The sequence below is a fragment of the Mobula birostris genome, chromosome 5, assembly GCF_030028105.1.
Source record: "Mobula birostris isolate sMobBir1 chromosome 5, sMobBir1.hap1, whole genome shotgun sequence".
In the NCBI taxonomy this organism is placed as follows: Eukaryota; Metazoa; Chordata; class Chondrichthyes; order Myliobatiformes; family Myliobatidae; genus Mobula; species Mobula birostris.
The window spans coordinates 27,777,290-27,798,345 of record NC_092374.1 but is presented as its reverse complement, the minus strand read 5'-3'; the positions used below and the strand labels follow the sequence as shown (position 1 = coordinate 27,798,345).

The following is a 21,056-nucleotide window of genomic DNA, read 5'->3' as shown; positions in this document are numbered from 1 at the left end:
ATCTTGCAACAATCTCCTCACAAATATCTGTGGACTGGTGTCCACATTGGGAGAGCTTTTCCACAGAGCACCCTCAGAATCATAGCTTTTTTTCTAGGAAGAGTAACACAGGTAGGTACTGTATAGTCTTTGGAATCTGAACACCAGCTTCAGACCACATAACAGTGGGGAAATTAAAAGTAGGATTAATGTAAGATTAGTATAAATGATGGTCACTGCAGACTTAGTGGACTGAAGGGCTTGTATCCATGTTATCCCTCTCTATGACTGGAAAAAATATCAGCAAAGAAACCTCCTCCTGGTTACCACCCATTATATTCCCTCATCTGCTGAATTGGTGCTGATAAATGATATTGTATCTGTTAAATAGGGGCCGTGGACAATTCTGATTTGATGGAGAATGAACGTGAAAGCACAGAGGAACATCTGGAGAAATTTCTGAAATGCCCCTTCGCTGCTGTCGTTACTGTGTGGTTGGGAATCTTTTGGAGGGTAGGCCTCAAAGTCCCCGGCCTTGCCTGCTTTTGGCAACCGAGAAAGAGGTCGAATCATTCGGACAGAGATGGCGCTCAGTACTCGGTGTCGGACAGCTGATCAGAGCTCGAAGTTTTCGGATGACTCAGAGTCGGACTGTGGTCGGCGTGGCAGAGAGAGTTTTTCTACCTTCTCCCGTCTGCGTGAGGTGTGGGACATTTGAGAAATTTTGAGCTTTACTGTGCTCATGGACTTCTTCATCAAGTTATGGTATTGTTGCACTGTTGTAACTATGGGTACGTCCACACTACGCCGGATAATTTTGAAAAAGAAGCTTTTTCTCTTCGTTTTGCCCTCCCGTCCACACTGAGCCGGTGTGTTCAGCCCCCGAAAATAGAGATTTTCGAAAACACTCTCCAGAGTGAATAAATCTGAAAACGCTTAATACCTGGCGTAGTGTGTACGGGATAACCGGAGAGATTTAAAAACGTTGTCATGACAACACAACAACGACGCTTTTTTCTCCTTCTGCTTGGTACTGCGCAAGCACTGCCGTACTGCTGTTATAACGCGCAGCCAGTGCGAACGGCGTGAGAGTTAAATTGTAAAGTGAGCTTTTTTGACTATTTAAAAACGCTGTCATGACGTGCCGGAACAGATGTTCGTTGTTTTAACAACGAAGTGGAGAAGTGAATAAGTATACTCACTTCACCCTGTTTTCTGTCCTTGCTTGTATGAAGGTGGTTTACCAATTTATGCAAGTACTTCTCTGACAATAGATGTGTAACAGCCTAATGTAACATTGTATGGAAATACAAGATAACACTGATGCAGACATGTTTTATACATTTAACAAGGTGCTTTATTAATGCAACAGAGTTAGTCAGTTTTTCAATGTTCGTCCTCAGCCGGGTCATACTGTCCGTGAACTCCCTGTCGGTTGCCTCCATACGCTCCAGTATTTGTTTTTTTTTAAGTTTTAAGTCCTCCTGCGCGACAGCCAAGAGCAATTCCTTTAAAGTTTTTCTACTCTGTAACTGGACAAACACACACTAAGTATATCGTTTCCACTTCGCTTGTTTTCTGTGTGTCCTGCGCATGCCCAGTAGGAGGAGATTCGCACAAATATCCGCCTAATGTGGACGGAGATATTTTGAAAAACGCTTAGTGTGGACGCCTGTCGTTTTTACTCAAAACCGGCGTTTTCAAAATTATCCGGCACAGTGTGGACGTAGCCTAAATGTTATAATTATGTGGTTTTGTCAGTTTTTTCAGTCTTCATCTGTCTTGTGTTTTGTGATATCACACCGGAGGAAATAATGTATAATTTCTTAATGCATGCATTACTAAATGACAATAAAAGAGGACTACGTGTCTTCATAATCTAAATACTGCCTGGAAAAAGCGGAGTTTGTAGCAAGGGCACGGAACATTTTCTGGGTGTCCATCCCAAGATGGCAGCACCACCACTTACCAAGCAGGCGAAGCCCTAAAGGACATAACTGTTTGACTGGGACCCTGGCTGGCAAGAAATGAACAAGTGAGAGGGATAATGAAAAAAAACATGAAACACCAGGCACTCCGGTGGCACAGCGGTCAGTGCAACGCTATTACAGCTCTGGGCTTCCGAGTTCAATTCTGACGTCACCTGTAAGAAGCCTGTACGTTCTCCAGTGGAATGTGTGGGTTTTCTCCCAGTGCTCCAGTTTCCAATGACATACCAATTAGAAGGTTATTTGGTCACTGTAAATTGTCCCGTCATTTGGCTAGCGTCAAATCAGGGGCTGCTGAGTGGTGTGGTTCGAAGGGCTGGAAGGGCCTGTTTCTCACTGTATCGCAAGAAACAATAAATAGATAAATAAACAAAAACCAGATGCTGGAAGCCTGAAATAAAATCACTAATTGTTGGTCAGGCAGCATCTATGGAAAGAGAAAAAGTAAACATTTCAGATCCAAGGACATTTGTAACCAAGTGTCTCTGACTTGAAACATTTCTGGTTTCTTGTTTCACAGATGCAGCCTAATCTGCTGAGTCTTTTCATTCTTTTCTGTTTATATGACAGGAGGATAAACCTATCTGACCTCATTCTCAACAATCTACCTGCTGTAGATGAATTGTTCATAGAGTCATAGGAACACACACAGCATGTTAATAGGCCTTCAGACCCACCAAACCCACACCAGATATTAACAATCCATTACAATAATACAACACTGACCCCTTTCTCCCCACGTTCTCTATCAACCACTGACCTACACAATGGGGCCAATCAACACACCAACTTGTACATTTCTGGGTTAGAAAAACCCATACAATTTCAGGAAGAACCTGCTAACTCCACACAGTGAGTTAGTCTGTGGACACTTGATGACATCATAGGACTGACTGCTGCACAGTCCTTTTCAAAGTTTAATTTACTATTAAAGTACATATATGTCACTATATACTACCTTGAGAATCATTTACTTGCAAGTATTCACAGTAGAGCAAAGCAATACAACAGAGTCAATGAAAAACCACACACACACACACACAAAAACTAGCAGATAACCAATGTACAAAAGAAGGCAAACTGTGCAATTAAATAAGTAAATAAATAATGCTGAGAACATGAGATGTAGAGTCCTTGAAAATTAGTCCATAGGTTGTGGAATCAATTCAGAGTTAAGGTGAGTGAAGTTATCCACATTGGTTCAGGAGCCTGATGTCTGAAGGGTAATGACTGTTCCTGAACCTGGTGGACCGGGAATAAAGGCTCCTACACCTCCTTCCTGATGCAACAGTGAGAAGAGAGCAAGACCTTGATGATTGATGCTGCTTTCTTGTAGCAGCGCTCTACGCAGATGAGCTCAATGGTGGGGAGGACTTCACCTGCGATGGACTGGGCCTTATCCACAATTCTTGTAGGCGTTTCCATTCTAGGGCACTGGTGTTTCTATACCAGTGAGAAGAAAGCATGGTCTGGATGGTGCTTTCTTGTGGCAGCGCTCCTCGTAGGTGTGCCCAGTTGTGGGGAGGGCTTTGTCTGTGATGGAGTGAAAGTCCTTCCTTCACATTAAAAACCACCAAGTCCTGTTATGTAGTTCTACCATTGTACTAAATGGGATAGATTCAGACTGATCATGCAATCCAAGCAGCTATCGGCAGCAGACAGCACCCTGATTCAGTCATACATATCACTCTTCCTTCATTGTCCTTGGGTCTAAATTCTGGAACTTTCTGTCCAACAGCGCTGTAGGAATATCCTTACCAGGAGGACTAGAGCACTCAAAAAAGCTTACTACCACATTCCCGATGGCTGATGCATTCACATATTTGAAAAGCAAACACTTTCGCAGTTTGTGTGAGGGCAAACTCGAGGAAATGGTTAGTTATTTTTGGACAAGGGGAATGCATTCTCAGTTATTTTTGGACGAAGGGAATGCAGTGGTTACTGGAGCTGAAACACAATTCATGAATTAAGTGAATGCCGGAAACGGAATGAAGACTGCACGGAAAGGGTGGGCTGATGCATTCATAGCAGAAGCACAGAATAATCAGTTGTGACATTGATTTGTGCTGCTATTTCTTTGCTATTGGTTTGTTTAAAAAACTCCTCCCATCTAACTTCTCCCTTACGAACTTCCCCAAAACATTTTTGACCAAGTTTTTGGTTGTCCAAATCTGTGGACCAAATCAATGCTACTGTATTTTGCTACTGCTGATTGTGTGAAACAAGGCAGATTACAACTTTGCACTCAATTCACTTACAGGAGCTTTTTGTAGTTCAAATTCAAATTGATTGTCATTCAAATACATGCATACATATATGCAGCGAAACACATTGTTCCTTTGGGCTTCTGAGGCCAAGGTGCAAAACACAGTACATATAGTCACCCATAGTACATGTAGTTTACAATTCAGTACATATAGTTACAATACCGTCACAAAATATTATTAGCATGTCCCTGAGAGGCACAGCCTAAAGATTGATAGTGCATGGGATGTAGGCCTGGAGACACGTTTCTGTAAGGATAAGTGTTAAGGCATTTCAGGGGGTTAGAACCTATAGCAACTAACTTCAGCCACCAATTTCAGATCTGAATATGGACTGTAGATTAAATTTAAAATCCAATTCTGGACAATGGGTTCCTACAGCTGTGAAAACAGCAGTTATTTGAAACACCAGACAATGTTATATGGACAGGAAAGGAATGGAGAGTTATGGGCTGAGTGCAGGTCAGTAGGACTAGGTGAGAGTAAGAGTTCAGCACGGACTAGAAGGGCTAAGATGGCCTGTTTCCATGCTGTAATTATTATACAGTTAATTAACATTGTCTGGAGTGAGAGTGCAAAGAAGGAGGTGTAAAAGTTACATGTAATTCAAAGGAAGCATTGTAGATACATTGTAAATAAAGGATTATCATTTGATCTTTAGCATATAAGATGTCATGCAATGTTAGGTTGAGTGGGCCTCTTCCTCTGAAAGGTTTTCAATTTGATGCCTACTGTATCTCATTTTGTCGAATAAAAGACTACTCTATATCTACCAGCTAAATCTCTTCGGTGACTTAGTTCCCACGACAACAATAAGCATGCAGCACTCCTCATTTCACACTGTTTGTTACAGACGGAGTTTGTTATCCATGGAGGGAACACTGGAGTGCAGTATTGATGGGAGAACATGCTCTCTCACACCCAGTTCATTACAATTTTACAAAATTGGACTTGAAAAATGAGTTTAACCAAAACCATCTGGTGGAATATGACAGCACCAACAGCAACAATATCTTCTATTCACAAAGCAAGAACTTCCAAACAATGTCAAAGAAAACTTGAAAGTGAGCCAGAAGGAGATATTAGGGAAACTGATCTAAAGCTTCATCAATGAAGTGGGTTTTCAGCAACACTTGGAGAAACAAAATGTGTTAAGAGAAGTAGAAAGACTTCAGGAGTGGGTCTTGAAGTTCAGGATGCTGCGAGCCAGTGGCAACATGATTAAATTCAGTAATTCTTCAGTGAGCAGAAATGTTGGAATGCAAATGTCCTGGAGAGAGATTTTGTAGATTGGAAGTAGAACGGCCATAGAAACCATAGAAACTATAGAAAAACTACAGCACAGAAACAGGCCTTTTGGCCCATCTTGGCTGTGCCGAACCATTTTCTGCCTAGTCCCACTGACCTGCACACGGACCATATCCCTCCATACACCTCCCATCCATGTATCTGTCCAATTTATTCTTAAATGTTAAAAAAGAACCCACATTTACCACCTCGTCTGGCAGCTCATTCCATACTCCCACCACTCTGTGTGAAGAAGACACCCTCTAATGTTCCCTTTAAACTTTCCCCCCCTCACCCTTAACCCATGTCCTCTGATTTTTTTTCTCCCCTTGCCTCAGTGGAAAAAGCCTGCTTGCATTCACTCTATCTATACCCATCATAATTTTATATACCTCTATCAAATCTCCCCTCATTCCTCTACGCTCCAGGGAATAAAGTCCTAACCTATTCAACCTTTCTCTGTAACTGAGTTTCTCAAGTCCCGGCAACATCCTTGTAAACCTTCTCTGCACTCTTTCAACCTTATTTATATCCTTCCTGTAATTTGGTGACCAAAACTGAACACAATACTCCAGATTCGGCCTCACCAATGCCTTATACAACCTCATCATAACATTCCAGCTCTTATACTCAATACTTTGATTAATAAAGGCCAATGTACCAAAAGCTCTCTTTACGACCCTATCTACTTGTGACGCCACTTTTAGGGAATTTTGTATCTGTATTCCCAGATCCCTCTGTTCTACTGCACTCCTCAGTGCCTTACCATTAACCCTGTATGTTCTACCTTGGTTTGTCCTTCCAACGTGCAATACCTCACACTTGTCTGTATTAAACTCCACCTGCCATTTTTCAGCCCATTTTTCCAGCTGGTCCAAGTCCCTCTGCAGGCTCTGAAAACCTTCCTCACTGTCTACTACACCTCCAATCTTTGTATCATCAGCAAATTTGCTGATCCAATTTACCACATTATCATCCAGATCATTGATATAGATGACAAATAACAATGGACCCAGCACTGATCCCTGTGGCACACCACTAGTCACAGGCCTCCACTCGGAGAAGCAATTCTCTACTACCACTCTTTGGCTTCTTCCATTGAGCCAATGTCTAATCCAATTTACCACCTCTCCATGTATACCTAGCGACTGAATTTTCCTAACTAACCTCCCATGCGGGACCTTGTCAAAGGCCTTACTGAAGTCCATGTGGACAATATCCACTGCCTTCCCTTCATCCACTTTCCTGGTAACTTCCTCGAAAAACTCCAATAGATTGGTCAAACATGACCTACCACACACAAAGCCATGTTGACTCTCCCTAATAAGTCCCTGTCTATCCAAATGCTTGTAGATTCTGTCTCTTAGCACTCCCTCCAATAACTTACCTAATACTGACGTTAAACTTACCAGCCTATAATTTCCCAGATTACTTTTCGATCCTTTTTTAAACAACGGAACAACATGAGCCATCCTCCAATCCTCTGGCACCTCACCTGTAGACAGCGACATTTTAAATATTTCTGCCAGGGCCCCTGCAATTTCAACACTAGTCTCCTTCAAGGTCCGAGGGAACACCCTGTCAGGTCCCGGGGATTTATCCACTTTAATTTTCCTCAAGACAGCAAGCACCTCCTCCTTTTCAATCTGTACAGTTTCCATGATCTCACTACTTGTTTCCATTAATTCCATAGACTTCATGCCAGTTTCCTTAGTAAATACAGACGCAAAAAACCTATTTAAGATCTCCCCCATTTCCTATGGTTCTGCACATAGCCAACCACTCTGATCTTCAAGAGGACCAATTTTATCCCTTACAATCCTTTTGCTCTTAACATACCTGTAAAAGCTCTTTGGATTATCCTTCACTTTGACTGCCAAGGCAATCTCATGTCTTCTTTTAGCCCTCCTGATTTCTTTCTTAAGTATTTTCTTGCACTTCTTATACTCCTCAAGCACCTTATTTACTCCCTGTTTCCTATACATGCCATACCTGGGGAAAATATAAAAACAACAATGAAAAGTTTAGAAATGAAAGTATTGCTAAACTGGGAATCAATGTCGCCGGATAGATAGGGGAGATGGAGAATGATCTTCAGTGTGAGATGTTATAAGCAACATGCCTCAAGTTTTTATACAACAGATGAAAGGAGAATTTAGTCAGAACTAAACATAACAGATGAAGAGCTACTGAGATGAGGCAGGGTTGGAATTAGCTCTTCATAAAGGGATGAATACGAGATACAGAACAGATAAAAACAAGGTGGCCCAGTTGACTCTGTTTTCTTGCATTGGCCATTTTTATTTTCTTAAAGGGTTTAACTAGAGGGTTGTGGGATAGAAATGGATAATCCTATCTATTAATCTTCTGCTAGCTGGGTAAATGGCCCAAGTTCCAGGTATTGCAAGGTGATGGTGACAGTGATTAAAGATTAAAGAGTAGCTTTATTTGTCACAGGGACATTGAAACATACAGTGAAACGTGTTACTTGTGTCAACTGCTAAAGGCTGATTTATACTTGTGCGTACTAGCTTACGCTGCAGCCTACGCAAGTGGGCTCAACCATTGTGAGCATTTATACTTGTGCGTTGGTGTGTCTGAGTCACTCTGCAATTCACCGCCAAAATGCTAGTTGGCGGTGGGGTTTCTATGCTACTGTGTTGAGTTTCTTCGTGTTGAAACTCAACACGAAGAAACTCAAACTTCAAACAATGGTGACTGAATCTGAAGGAGGATGAATTTTCTATGCTTGTCCGGCCACTGAGAGACATGGACGAGGAAATGCATTTCAAATATTTTTGGATGTTGGCAGGTGGATTTGACGATTTGGTTCATCATCTCCAACCATTTATTTTGCATCAGTGTACGCACAGTATACTCAGAGACTGGCAATCACCATTCGAGTTTTAGGTTCAGGTCAAAGTCAACAGGCTGTAGCAGCTAGCTACAAACTGGTATCAAGCACAGGGTCCTCCATAATTTTGGAGGTCTGTAAAGCTTTATGGAAAGCATTGCAGCCAGAGTTCCTGCCCTGCCCTTCAGTCACCCAAAGGCAAGCTATTGCAACGTAGGAGGAATTGCGATGCTACCAAGCAGACCAATCACAGTTGTTGCAGTCTGCGACGCCATGACACTTAGTTACATTTCGGGAGAGGTGCATGTTAGGCTACAGCGTAGGGTTCAGCATAGATACAGTGTAGGGTTCACGATTTCGTACATTTAACGCACAAGTATAAATCAGCCTTAGTACCATCTGAAGTCATGATAGAGGCGGTGTGCAAGTGTCGCTATGCTTCCAGTGCCAGCATAGCATGCTCACAGCCTACTAACCCTAACCTGTACATCTTTGAAATGTGGGAGGAATCCAGGGCATGCGGAGGAAACCCACATGGTCATGGGGAGAATGTTTACACTCCCAACAGACAGCAGTGAAAATTGAACCCTGATTACTGTGCTAACTACTGTGTTACTGTGCTGCCCAAGGATGATATGGCAGGGGGATGGGAACCAGTACGATAGAGCTGAGGATGAGCTGGCAGGTTTACAAGTAGATGAATGTAAGGAAGCACAAGTCAATGATTGGGTACAAATGCAGAGAGAGCAATGAGTTAAACTGTATCACAGAGGTAAAATTCAAAAGGGCAAAGAATGCAGGACTGAAGGTGCATAGCATTCGTAATAAGGTGGATGAACTCGTGGCACAATAGAGGTTGGTCAGTACAACATTGTGGGCATCACTGAGTCGTGGCTGAAAGAAAGCTATAGTTGGGAGCTTAACATCAAAGGATATACCTTGTATCAAAAGGACAGGCAGGAAGGCATAAGGCAGTGCTGTGGCTCTGTTGATAAGGAGATGGAATTACATCTTTAGAAAGAGAGTAGTGAATCTGTGGAATGCTCTGCCACAGACTGCGGTAGAGGCCAAGTCCGTGGATACATTTAAGGCGGATGTTGATCATTTCCTGATCAGTCAGGGCATCAAAGGATATGGTGAGAAGGCAGGTGTATGGGGTTGAGTGGGATCCGGGATCAGCCATGATGAAATGGTGGAGCAGACTTGATGGGCTGAATTCTGCACCTATGTCTCATGGTCTAATAATCAGGATCCCCTTTCCAACGAACATATGCTTAGGAATAATGATCTTGGGTCTATACCTTTATGGCTCTGTAGGTGCAAGTATCTGAGTAGTTTCATTGCTACGGCCCAGCATTCCCACCCGTGGCATCTAAAAAATGTTTCAAGGAATTAAATAATTTAACCACCAAAAATATTAAATATTACAAAAAACATATTTAAACTGCATTTTAGTGTGAGAAATGCATTTATGCATGGGCAGCATAGTGGTTACTGCAATCGCTTTGTAATGCCAGTGGTCTTTGATAGGAGTTCGATTCCCACTGCTGTCTGAAGGAGCTTATACATTCTCCCCATGGCTGTGTAGGTTTCCTCCCACATTCCAAGGATGAGCCGTTATGGTTAGTGAGATGTGGGCATGCTATGTTGGCGCTGGAAGCATGGTGATGCTCGCCGGCTGCCCCTAGCACGATCCTCGCTGATTTAATTTGAATGAATTGACTTCATTCCTTACATCCTTCACATACATGAAGAGTAAAAATCTTTACTTTATGTCTCCATCTAAATGTGCAATGTACAATCATGGTAATTTATAATAATTTATAATAAATAGAACAGTCAATGTAATATAGAAACACACTCAAGTCAGCATGAGTTCATCAGTCTGATGGTCTGGTGGAAGAAGCTGTCCCAGAGCCTGTTGGTCCTGGCTTTTATGCTGCAGTACTGCTTCCCAGATGGTAGCAGCTGGAGTAGATTATGGTTGGGATGGCTTGGGTCCCCAATAATCCTACGGGCCTTTTTCATACACCTGTCCTTTTAAGTGTTCCGAATCATGGGAAGTTTACAACTACAGATGTGCTAGCTGTCTGCAGCACTCTCTGCAGGGTCCTGCGATTGAGGGAGGTACAGTTCCCATACCAAGCAGTGATGCAGGAAGTCAGGATGCTCTCAATTGTGCCCCTGTAAAAAGTTCTTAGGATTTGGGGGCCCATACCGAACTTCGTCGACTGTCTGACATGAAAGAGTTGATGCAAACAGATTTCACTGTATGTTTTAATGTATATATGACAAATGAAGCTAATCTTCAACCTCTATCTTTCAATTAATAACTCTTCGTCTGTATTTGTTTTTCTCAGATAAGGTGCCAATCTCACTTAAATTCATCAGCGAAACCAGCACTGAGGCCAGTGGATGTCAGGTGTGCCACCATCTGATCTCCTGCCTGTCACCAGCAACTCCCAGTCATGGAGATCAGAACTGAGCCGAACTATTCTCAATCCAGCCCAACATGACTGGACAAGTCTTGTAATCAGGGTCATGCACATGCTAATAAATCAAATGGATTGCCTTGTTTTGGCACGCGTGCCATCCTAAGAAATAAAGTGCTGATTGTCCACTTTATCTAAGCCTCTTATTATCTCACAGACCTCTACCAAATCACCTCTCATCCTCCGTCATTCCAAGGAGGGAAGCCCGAGCTGGCTCAACCTTTCCCTATAAGATATGCTCTCTAATCCAAGCAGCTTCCTGGTAAATTTCCTCTGCACCCCCTCTAAAGCCTCCACACTGTTCCTATAATGAGGTGATTAGAAATGAACACAATATTCAAAATGTGTGGGTTAACCCATTCTACAGAGCTGCAACATTATCTTGCATGCTTGCAATAATTTTGCTGGCAAGTTTCTTACCGTTGGGGACTTGCTCACTGTGGGAATAACGTTTCTTACCCAGTCAGCGATGCAAAGGACCGCTACTTGATGCCTTCACTGCTCAATTCATCTTTTTCTATGAAAGCACAACATAAATTTACAATTCCCTTATAGTACAGAGCACAAAGAGCTGTATTCCAGCCCCTCCCACTGTATCACTCTGCCTTTTATCTCCAAGCTACAGTAGTTCAGGAAGCTGCTGTTCTATATTCCCACCTGCCTGCTTCATGACCCCATTTCCCTGCCAGCGCTCAGAACTGTCAAACCTATCAAGCTCAACGTTACATCTATATTTTGACTCGACTTCAGACACATATTCGGTTGAGGGAGCCAACTCTTTGCAGAACCCTGCCAAAAAAACCATGTTAATATTTGAAAGTGACCTTCATGTGTGGCAGGAAAAGAGCCTGCAGGCGATGACTGCTTTTTTAAAAAATAACAATTTGTCTATGCCTATTCATCTGAAATGACAGGGTTTCCTTTAGCAGCAAATTAACTAAGATCAAGTTGTACCTAAAAGGAACTTTAAATACATTTATACAATTTCCCATTAATTTTAATGACAATGAATTCCTATCAAAAAATGCAGTATATCACCATATCTTTAATAGTCAGGTACAAGCTAATGATCAAACGTGACCTTCTAGCCTCCTTTTCTACTACCTCACGTAGTAATCATTCACTGGTTGTCGTGTGGAGAACAAACCATGCAGTCTTTCACCAGGTTAACAAAAGGGTGAGAAGGTGAGTCTTCACTTTGCTCCAGTAATCAGTTAACCAGGACATTAGCTTTTCATGGCAATCTGCTGGTATCATTATTATTTACTGTTATCAGCTATCATTGCAGTTTTTAAAAAGTAATATAAAATCATAATACCGCAATCCGAAATCTTTACCTTATAGATCTATGTTACATAGATACCAAACCAATCCAGCACCATATTCTACAACAACTGCTCACTGCAACAAAGAAAGGTTTAACTTCATTGAAATAAACAAAGCACATTGGTCAGCATCAGTAAGACCACGAAACTGATTGTGAACTTCATTAAGGGGAAATCAGGAGAACGTACATCATTCCTCACTGAGGGGTCAGCAGTGGAAAGGTGGAGCAGCTTCAAGTTCTTGAGCATCAACATCTCAGACTCTATCCTGGGCCCCAACATTATTGATGAAGGCACACCAGGAGGTATACTTCATTAGGAGTTTGAGAAGATTTGGGAGGCCATGGAAAACTCTTGCAAATTTCTACAGGTGTTGGGTGGAGAGTGTTCTGACTGGTTGCATCACCTCCTGGTATAGAAGCTCCACTGCACAGGATTGAAAAAGATGCAGACGATTGTAGGCTCTGCCAGCTCAATCACGGGCAATAGCCTCCCCACCACTGGCAACATCTTCACAAGGTGGTGCTGCAAAGAGGCATCTATCATTAAGACCATAAACCACAAGAGATAGAAGCAGAACACTGCAATTTTTCCCCATTCTTCTTTACAAAACTGCTCAAGCTCTGTCAGATTGCATGGGGATCATGAATGAACAGCCCTTTCAAGTCTAGCCACAAATTCTCAATTAGATTGATCTCTCAACACTGACATGGCTACTCCAGGACATTAACTTTGTTGTTTTTAAGCCATTCTTGTGTAGCTTTGGCTTTATGCTTGGAGTCATTGTCTTGCTGGTCCCAAGTCACTGTTCTCTTGCAGCATCAGGTTTTCCTCCAGGATTTCCCTGTATTCCTCTTACCTTCTCAAGCCTTCCAGGGCCTGCTGCAGTGACGCATCCCCACAGTTGTTATATGTGCAGTTTGTCCCATCTCAACCACTGCAGCTTGCGACTCCTCCAGGGTTGTCATTGGTCTCTTGGTGGCCTCCCTTACTGGTCCCCTTCTTGCGCAGTCACTTGGTTGTTGAGGACAGCCTGCTCTAGGCAGATTTACAGCTGAGCCATATTCTTTCCATTTCTTGGTGATACACTTAACTGTACTCCAAGGGATATCCAGTGACTTGGAACTTTTCTTTTATCCATCTCCTGACTTGTGCTTTTCAATAACCTTTTCATGGAGTTGCTTGGAGTGCTCTTTTGTCTTCATGGTATAATTTTTGCCAGGATACTGACTCACCAGCAGTTGGACTTTCCAGATACAGGTGTATCTTTACCTCAATTCATTTAAACTCCCTGACTGCACACAGGTCTCCAAAAACAGACCTCCATTTAACTAATTAAGTGACTTCTAAAAACAATTGGCTGCAAGAGTGCTGATTTGGTGTGTCATATTAAAGGGGCTGAATACTTATCCAATCAATTATCTTGTGTTTTATATTTGTAATTAATTGAGATCACTTTGTAGAGATCTGTTTTCACTTTGACACAAGAGCCTTTTTCTGTTGATCAGTGGCAAACAAAAAAGCCAAATTAAACCCACTGTGATTCAATGCTGTAAAAGAATAAAACATGAAAACTTCTGAGGGGTAAATACTTTTTACAGGGAATGTAAGTGGAGAATTTTTGCCCAGGCCTGTGCCCTGGAAACCTTCCAAGGCGCAAATCCATGGTCTCACGAGACTAACGGTTGACTATGAAGTGGAGAATTGTAATATACATGAAGATGTGAGGATCTTTTTATTATTATTATAAAATTCCAAATTTGGAAATGGGGAATAAATAAATAAATAATTGCAATTGCCAGAGCTTGAGGATTAAAAGGTGTTTTTGAAATTGGGATTGTCAGTGCTAAGATATTTGGAATTACCTTGTCAGCTTTCCCACCATCTACACCCTAGGGCGTAGTGTGGGAGATGAGGTGAGGTCACCATTGATCACAAATTTCACTGAACCAGACAGTTAACTCCTGCACTAGCATCCAGGCATCCTGCAGTGCCTGATTTCCAAAAGTTTTTTCAGTATGTACAAGGCACAGTAAAAGTTCAAAATATATATTTTTTTAATCAAAATATGCATACATCATATACAAACCTTGAGATTTGTCTCCTTACAGGCAGCCACAAATAAAGAAACCCAAAAGAATTCAATAAAAAAGACTGTCAAATACTTGATGTACAGAGAGAGAGAAAAAACAATTTGTGCAAACAATAAAAGCAAAAAGCATTCGGAACTGGAGTTTTACGCAAGTGAGTCAACAGAACGGAAGCCAGGCATCACTGCAGCCAAAGCAGGCCACATCCTCAGTTCAGTGCAGAGCCGAGTAAACGCCACACAGCAGCGAGCGGAATTGGTCTGTCCCCCTGCTCCAGTACTGACACCCTGACCTTTTCAATCTGGCCCGGCACTTGAACTGCTCTGGGGCTTCGACCCCGCCACCACAATTCGGGCCGTGCCTGAACTTTCCAATTCTACCCGACGTTTAAAATCAATCAAACCTCAGAACTTTCCTGACTCTCGGAGACGGGCCCAGGCTCCACATCGTCTCCCCTCTCCCTGACTCTGTCTCGTCTCCATCTCACCTCCACTTGCCTCGATTCTGCCTCACCTCTGCTCGCCTTTCTATTGTTCGCAGTAATTGTTTACCTGAAATTTTATCAGATGAAGTGTTATCTATAAATTATTCAGTTGTTTTCTTTGTTTAGTTTACTGCTGACAAGTCGTCACTGAGCTTCACCAGCACCATCTTAAGCCGGAAACCGGAACAGTAGGAATTTGATAGGATATACTTCTTTACCATGCTCTGATGAAAGGTCATTGACCTGAAGCCAGTTTTGTTCCCCTCTCCACAGATTTCTCCTCCCCTGCTAAATATTTCCAGAATGTTCTGCTTTTACAAGAACTTGTGTGTGGCATCTATGAAATGCGTGGCAGCAACTCACCAAAGTTTCTTCCAAAGGCTGCTACCTCTGTCATGGAGAAGGGCAAAGGCAGGAATGAAATGGGCACACCGCCACCTGCAGGTCTTCCTCCAAGGCACAGAGAATCTTGACTTAATCAAAGTGTCAACACGAGGAATTCTGCAGGCGCTGGAGATTCAAGCAACACACATCAAAGTTGCTGGTGAACGCAGCAGGCCAGGCAGCGTCTCTAGGAAGAGGTACAGTCGACGTTTCGGGCCGAGACCCTTCGTCAGGCCTAACTGAAGGAAGAGCTAGTAAGAGATTTGATGTGTGTTGCCTTAATCAAAGTGTCATTGGAACGGCATCGAAGGAATTTCAGCGCAAGCACTGCCGGGACTCAAGATTAAACCTCATCAATGCTTCTCAATATCAACAAGAACTGGGAACTAAGTGCTGACTTTGCCAGCATTATCCACATCTATGAACATAAAACCACAAAAAGGAACTCTATTAAGCTGGCGGAGCCTGAAGGCTTCCATTCAATGATTTGTGAACAGCTTCTTTCCCTCCACCATCATATTTCTGAATGGTCCATGACCCCATGAACACTACCTCAATATCCAACTTGTGTACTTATTTTTGTATCATGTAGTAATTTTTATGTACTGCTGCCAAAACAAATGTCATAGCCTATATTGAAGATTATAAACCTGATTCCAATATAAAACAAATAAAAATGCAATGGAAAGATCATGGGACAATCGTAGTACTTTGTGATTTTCCCTTTTGGTGCATGGAGTACAGAATCAATTTTAACTACTTGTTTCTGTGCTGTAGTGTTCTATGGTTCTATGGTTAGGAAACACTGAATGGCGGAGGTAACCAGCTCTAAATGTGCAGCTGAGCCCACAAGGACATCCACCACAAGTTTGGTTAAAACCAGAGGCAAAAATGTCCGTAGTGCACAAACAATAAAAATGATCTTTAATCTGACTGTAAGGCCACTGGACAGACATAAAAATTAGAAATTGTAATAGGTCATGTGGGTCTTTAAGCCTGGAGTGCTATTCAATAAGATGTTGGGCATGAACATTAAAATATCATCATGCTCTAAAAGTCAGCTCCATTGACATTCATCATCATCATCAGGTGCCATGCCCAGTTTGAGCTTTGACTGCCATGGCCCACACACTCCCGTTTCGGGTCAAGTGGATCAATTCATTGGTATTCATTTCCAGTTCTCTGGCTGCTGTCTCCATCATCATCTTTGTCTTCCTCTTGCTTTCTTCCCTTCAATCTTTCCCATAATTACCGTGCATTCTAACTCCTCTTTCCTAATCACATGTCCAATGAAGTTACCTTGCCTTTTCATGATCTCATACATTATTTCTCTTTTTGTGTTTGCTCTGTTCATGACATCCTCGTTAGATATTCGTTTCATCCATGATATTCTTTGCATCCTCCTCAAAAACCACATCTCTGCTGCTACAATCGTTTCCTCATGTTACTAGATATTGTCCAACATTCTGAGCCATTGACATTAACAGAGCTAACTTCCAAAGGTGTTTGGTCAAAGGAAAATGAGGTAGTAAGGGAGAGGAAGAGGAGATGGGAGGGAATTTCAGATCACTGGGACCTAGGGAACTATAGAGACATCAAATGTGAAGCAATAAAAGTCAACACCAAAGTGGTTAGATATAAAGGGGCCCTTAGTTAACAAGAATGAGTGAGGCCAAGGGGCCTGGTTCTGTGCTGTATGACTCTAATACACTCATTTACAAAGATCATCTCCCCTAATAACCCGTTATTGGTTGATAATTAATATCTATCCACATTGATATGTCTTCTATCTGACAAATAACATGATGGAAAAATAAGTTTCAAGTTTGACTTTCCATTAGCTTCAGGAATGAGTTTAGATCACAATTTTTAAGCACATTTCCTCTCTCAGCAGGCTGCGTGTGACTAAATGTTGAAGGGCCACGTCCCTCTCTGCCTCTCCTATCCATGTACTTGTCCAAATCTCATTTAAAAATTGTAAATGTACCCACCTCTATTGCTTCCTATGACATCTCATTCCACATACTACCCACAACACTGTGTATGAAAACTTTGCCTCTCAGATCCCCTGTACATCTTTCCTACCTCACACCTATGATCTCTAGTTTTGAACCCCCTTGAATAAAGACTGTACCATATTTATGCACTTCATGATTTCATACATCTCAGCCTCCTTTGCTCCAGGGAAAAGAGTCCCAGCACATTCAGTTTCTCCTTATGTCTCAAACCCTCCAGTTGAATAACGTGACACTATTACAGTTTGGGGTGTTCTGAAATTTGGAGTTCAATTCCAGAGCAGTCTGGAAGGAGATTGTACATTCTTCCTGTGAACCTCGAGGGCTTCCTCCAGATGCTCCTGTTTCCTCCCACAGTCCAAAGATGTACTGGTTTTTAGGTTAATTGGTCATTGTAAATTGTCCTGTGGTTAGGATAGTGTTAAGTAGGTGGATTGCTGGGCAGTGCGGCTTGATGGGGGTTTGTATAGAGCCGTAGAACATCACAGCACAGAAACAGGCCCTTTGGCCCATCTAGTCCATGCTGAACTATTAATCTGTCTTGTCCCATCGACCTGCACCCAGACCATAGCTCTCCATAGCTCTCCTATCCACGTACCTATCCAAATTTCTCTTAAATGCTGACATTGAACCTGCATCTACCAATTCCGTTGGCAGCTTGCCCACATTCTCCCCACCCTCTGAGTGAATAAGTTCCCCTTCATATTCTCCTTAAACATTTTACCTTTCGCCCTTAACCCATGACCTCTAGCTCTAGTCTCACCCAACCTCAATGGAACAAGACTGCTTACATTTACTCTATACCCCTCATAACTTCCGTCTGCCACAGTGCAGTTTCCAGGTATGAAGCTAACATGATGGGGTTGATACAATTCCGGTGCAAACCAATCTGCCTTGTACCCCCTTGTTAAGTTTCCTCTGACTCCTTCATAATCCTTAATGAATGATGTCATTAGGAAATTAATTTACAGCACTATTTGGACTAGAATAAAGTCACAATTATGAAAGAACATACTTAGATGCAATAGGGAAATAGGACTGTGTGTCTAACTGAAGAACTTTTTCAAGCAACAGGAATAATGGATTGAATGACTTTCTCCATTGCCATATGATACTAAGGTAACAACGTTCTACTTGGCAGTAAAAAGCAAAGAAATTCCTTTGAACTACATCTAGTAAAAACAAAACACATGTGGGGTATAAAATGGGCAGCCAATTCTACATTGCACATTTTGTGCCACCATCCAAACTAAATTCTGTCCTATGACTATGATAAGGTTCAGGCATAAATAAGTTCACACTTTTTTCTGGCAATTATTCATCTACGCGTAACTTTACAAAAGTTTACAGTAAACTGCATTTAAAATAGTAACTTAATTTCCTCCATCCAAAATACCATAAGTGTCTTTGAAAACCTAATAGTTAGTTAAAAATAATTGTTATTTTCTCAATCTTTGTTAACCATCTTTTCAACTGTTTAGCTATTAAGACTAGAAAAAGAAATTTTCAAAAATATGTCATAAGTGATGTGAACTTTACTCACCCACAATCATGACAACACTCATATAATTTCCAAAGAGGTTTCTAGCAGGAAATGTAGGTCTTTAAAATGACAAAACTCAAGGCTTAATCTATAGAATTTCAAATTATTCATAAGAAATATTGCTATTCAGATATAATTTTGCACTTCAGGTATTAGAGATTACAGCACAAGAGATTAAATATATTGCAGGGCAATTCTTGTTTATTTTCAATGCATTGTATCTACTTTGACCAAACTTGCCTCACTAACTACATCAATTCCACTGCCTGCTTAAAAATAATGGATATCCTGTTATGTGCAAGTTGAGTATTTTGCCCATTATCTATTGTGTAATATATGACAGCTATAAGCATTAAAATATACACAACATGTCTTCCATTGACAAGAAGATCGCAGCACTAATACTACACTAGCTTTCATTACAATATTCCTAAATTCTGCTTGTATAAAATATGAGAGTATTAAAATAAAAACAAATCTCTCACACAAATGCCATAATGCAGATTTTAAGTTCTTATCGACATGGTTTCACAGAATATGCAGGAAAACTATTCAGCAATTCAGATTTTAATCTTTCCTTTTGAAGGTATTAAATGAAAATAATCTTCACAGCAGGTCAAAGCTTTTAAATTCATACAAATGTCATGTTATATAAGATCAAACACTGATATCAAGTGAGTTCTTAAGTAGAAGTTTGTAATCTTTGCAACTGGCTGTGAGCAAATAAGTAATTTATCACTGTATTACACAATGTTTCCTGAAACATCTTCCTCATTTCCCCTATTTCAATAAGATATCCAAACACTAATATTCTACTGAAACAAAGTTGCAATGATAAATACCATGCTGTCAAAAATCAACTGATTAAATAATCTGCACAAAAGGATGTTTTGCTCCCAAGTACCTGTCAAAATTCCTTTCGTACAGTGCAGTGTCAAGGGTTTGACTTGGCAGATAATTAAAATGCATAGTTTGTTACAGTTTATTAGATATATTTCAAATTATTCTATACAGTGACTCCTAAAAAATAACTGCATTCCAACAACAATTGAAATGTTTTACTGCAGCAGGAACATTATGATAAGAGAAATATTTCATTCATATCAACACAATAAGACATCACTATTGAAATTAGTTAAGTACAGAATACTAGTCACTCTGTGAACCTCCTAGTAAGCTGTGCATTCAGTGAACCCAGTTTCAAATTCATTACATTGCCTTCTAGAGATGTACCATTAAATGACATGGACGACTGAAATAAAATGATTCAACACATGTTATTCAAAATATCATTTTGCGAATTAATAATCACAATTTCTGTTCAGTTGAGGTATTTTAATAATACTTCTTGTACGTTATTAATGGGAAGCTGCAATTATTATTGCTCAAAATAAGGCTGGCTACAACTATATCATCCACAATGTGCATTCACGAAGATTTCCAATCTAACTCCAAACTTTCAAAACTGCGTTAAGAATTTAATCTGTAACATATATTGTGACGACACCAAATGAAATTCAGGATTTGGTCTGAATGTAATTACAATATAAGCTGAATATATAGATTATTGAGCTTTGTTTAGCCTATTTATTCTAAGACCATAATAGAACCTCCACAGACAGGTGACACAGCAACTGAGGGTTTAGCAGTGTTACCAGGCTGGCTTCTGTGCATCATTACAATTATACATGCTTGTAGGAATAACAGGAGAGGGTCATCCATTCGGTTATCAAGCGTAGCAGAACTAAATGGGTGGTGATAATGCCTGTTCATTTGTTATTGATTTGGCTAAGTCTGCTATTCTGAAGATCTATAAAAGGTACAAGTTTTATTAGAACTTTTTAGTTAATAAACACCCGACAAAACTATGCACATGTTCTTTTGTCAACAAACACTGTTCCTAAACTAACAACCTACTCAAACTTCTGCGGTAGCGTTAACCACAAAATTATATATGACCACGTTAAACATAACGCATAGTTACACCCTCGCTGGGTCATTTGAACAGGTAAACAAGCTGCGTAAACATTGGTTTTGGTTCGGAAGCCCTTTTGAGAAGCTGGAATAAACTTGCTACATTTCTGCTCTGCCGGGGAAATACGGCAAATGCAGTGAAAGCATTAGTAAATATTTAAATACTGTACCGTCAGTGTAAACAGCAGACTAATATTGCACAAAGTGAAAGTTTAATATCAGGGATCTAAATAAGAAACGTCAATTGTTTCTTTGAATTCACCAAGCTCCGGGAAGTGGAGTGCATTAGAATCAGTTAAGAAGTCACTTAAAACTGTCCATTCAGCTATTAAAAGCTAAATATTTAATTCTTTTTAACATAATAATTTTGGCTCTGC

General features: G+C 41.0%; 1 protein-coding gene across 2 annotated transcripts in view; it reads right to left on the bottom strand.

Annotated features, from left to right (window-relative positions):
- Positions 1 to 21,056, bottom strand: part of LOC140197579 (storkhead-box protein 2-like) — a 332,737-nt gene that overhangs the window by 310,806 nt on the left and 875 nt on the right. The window lies entirely within an intron of this gene.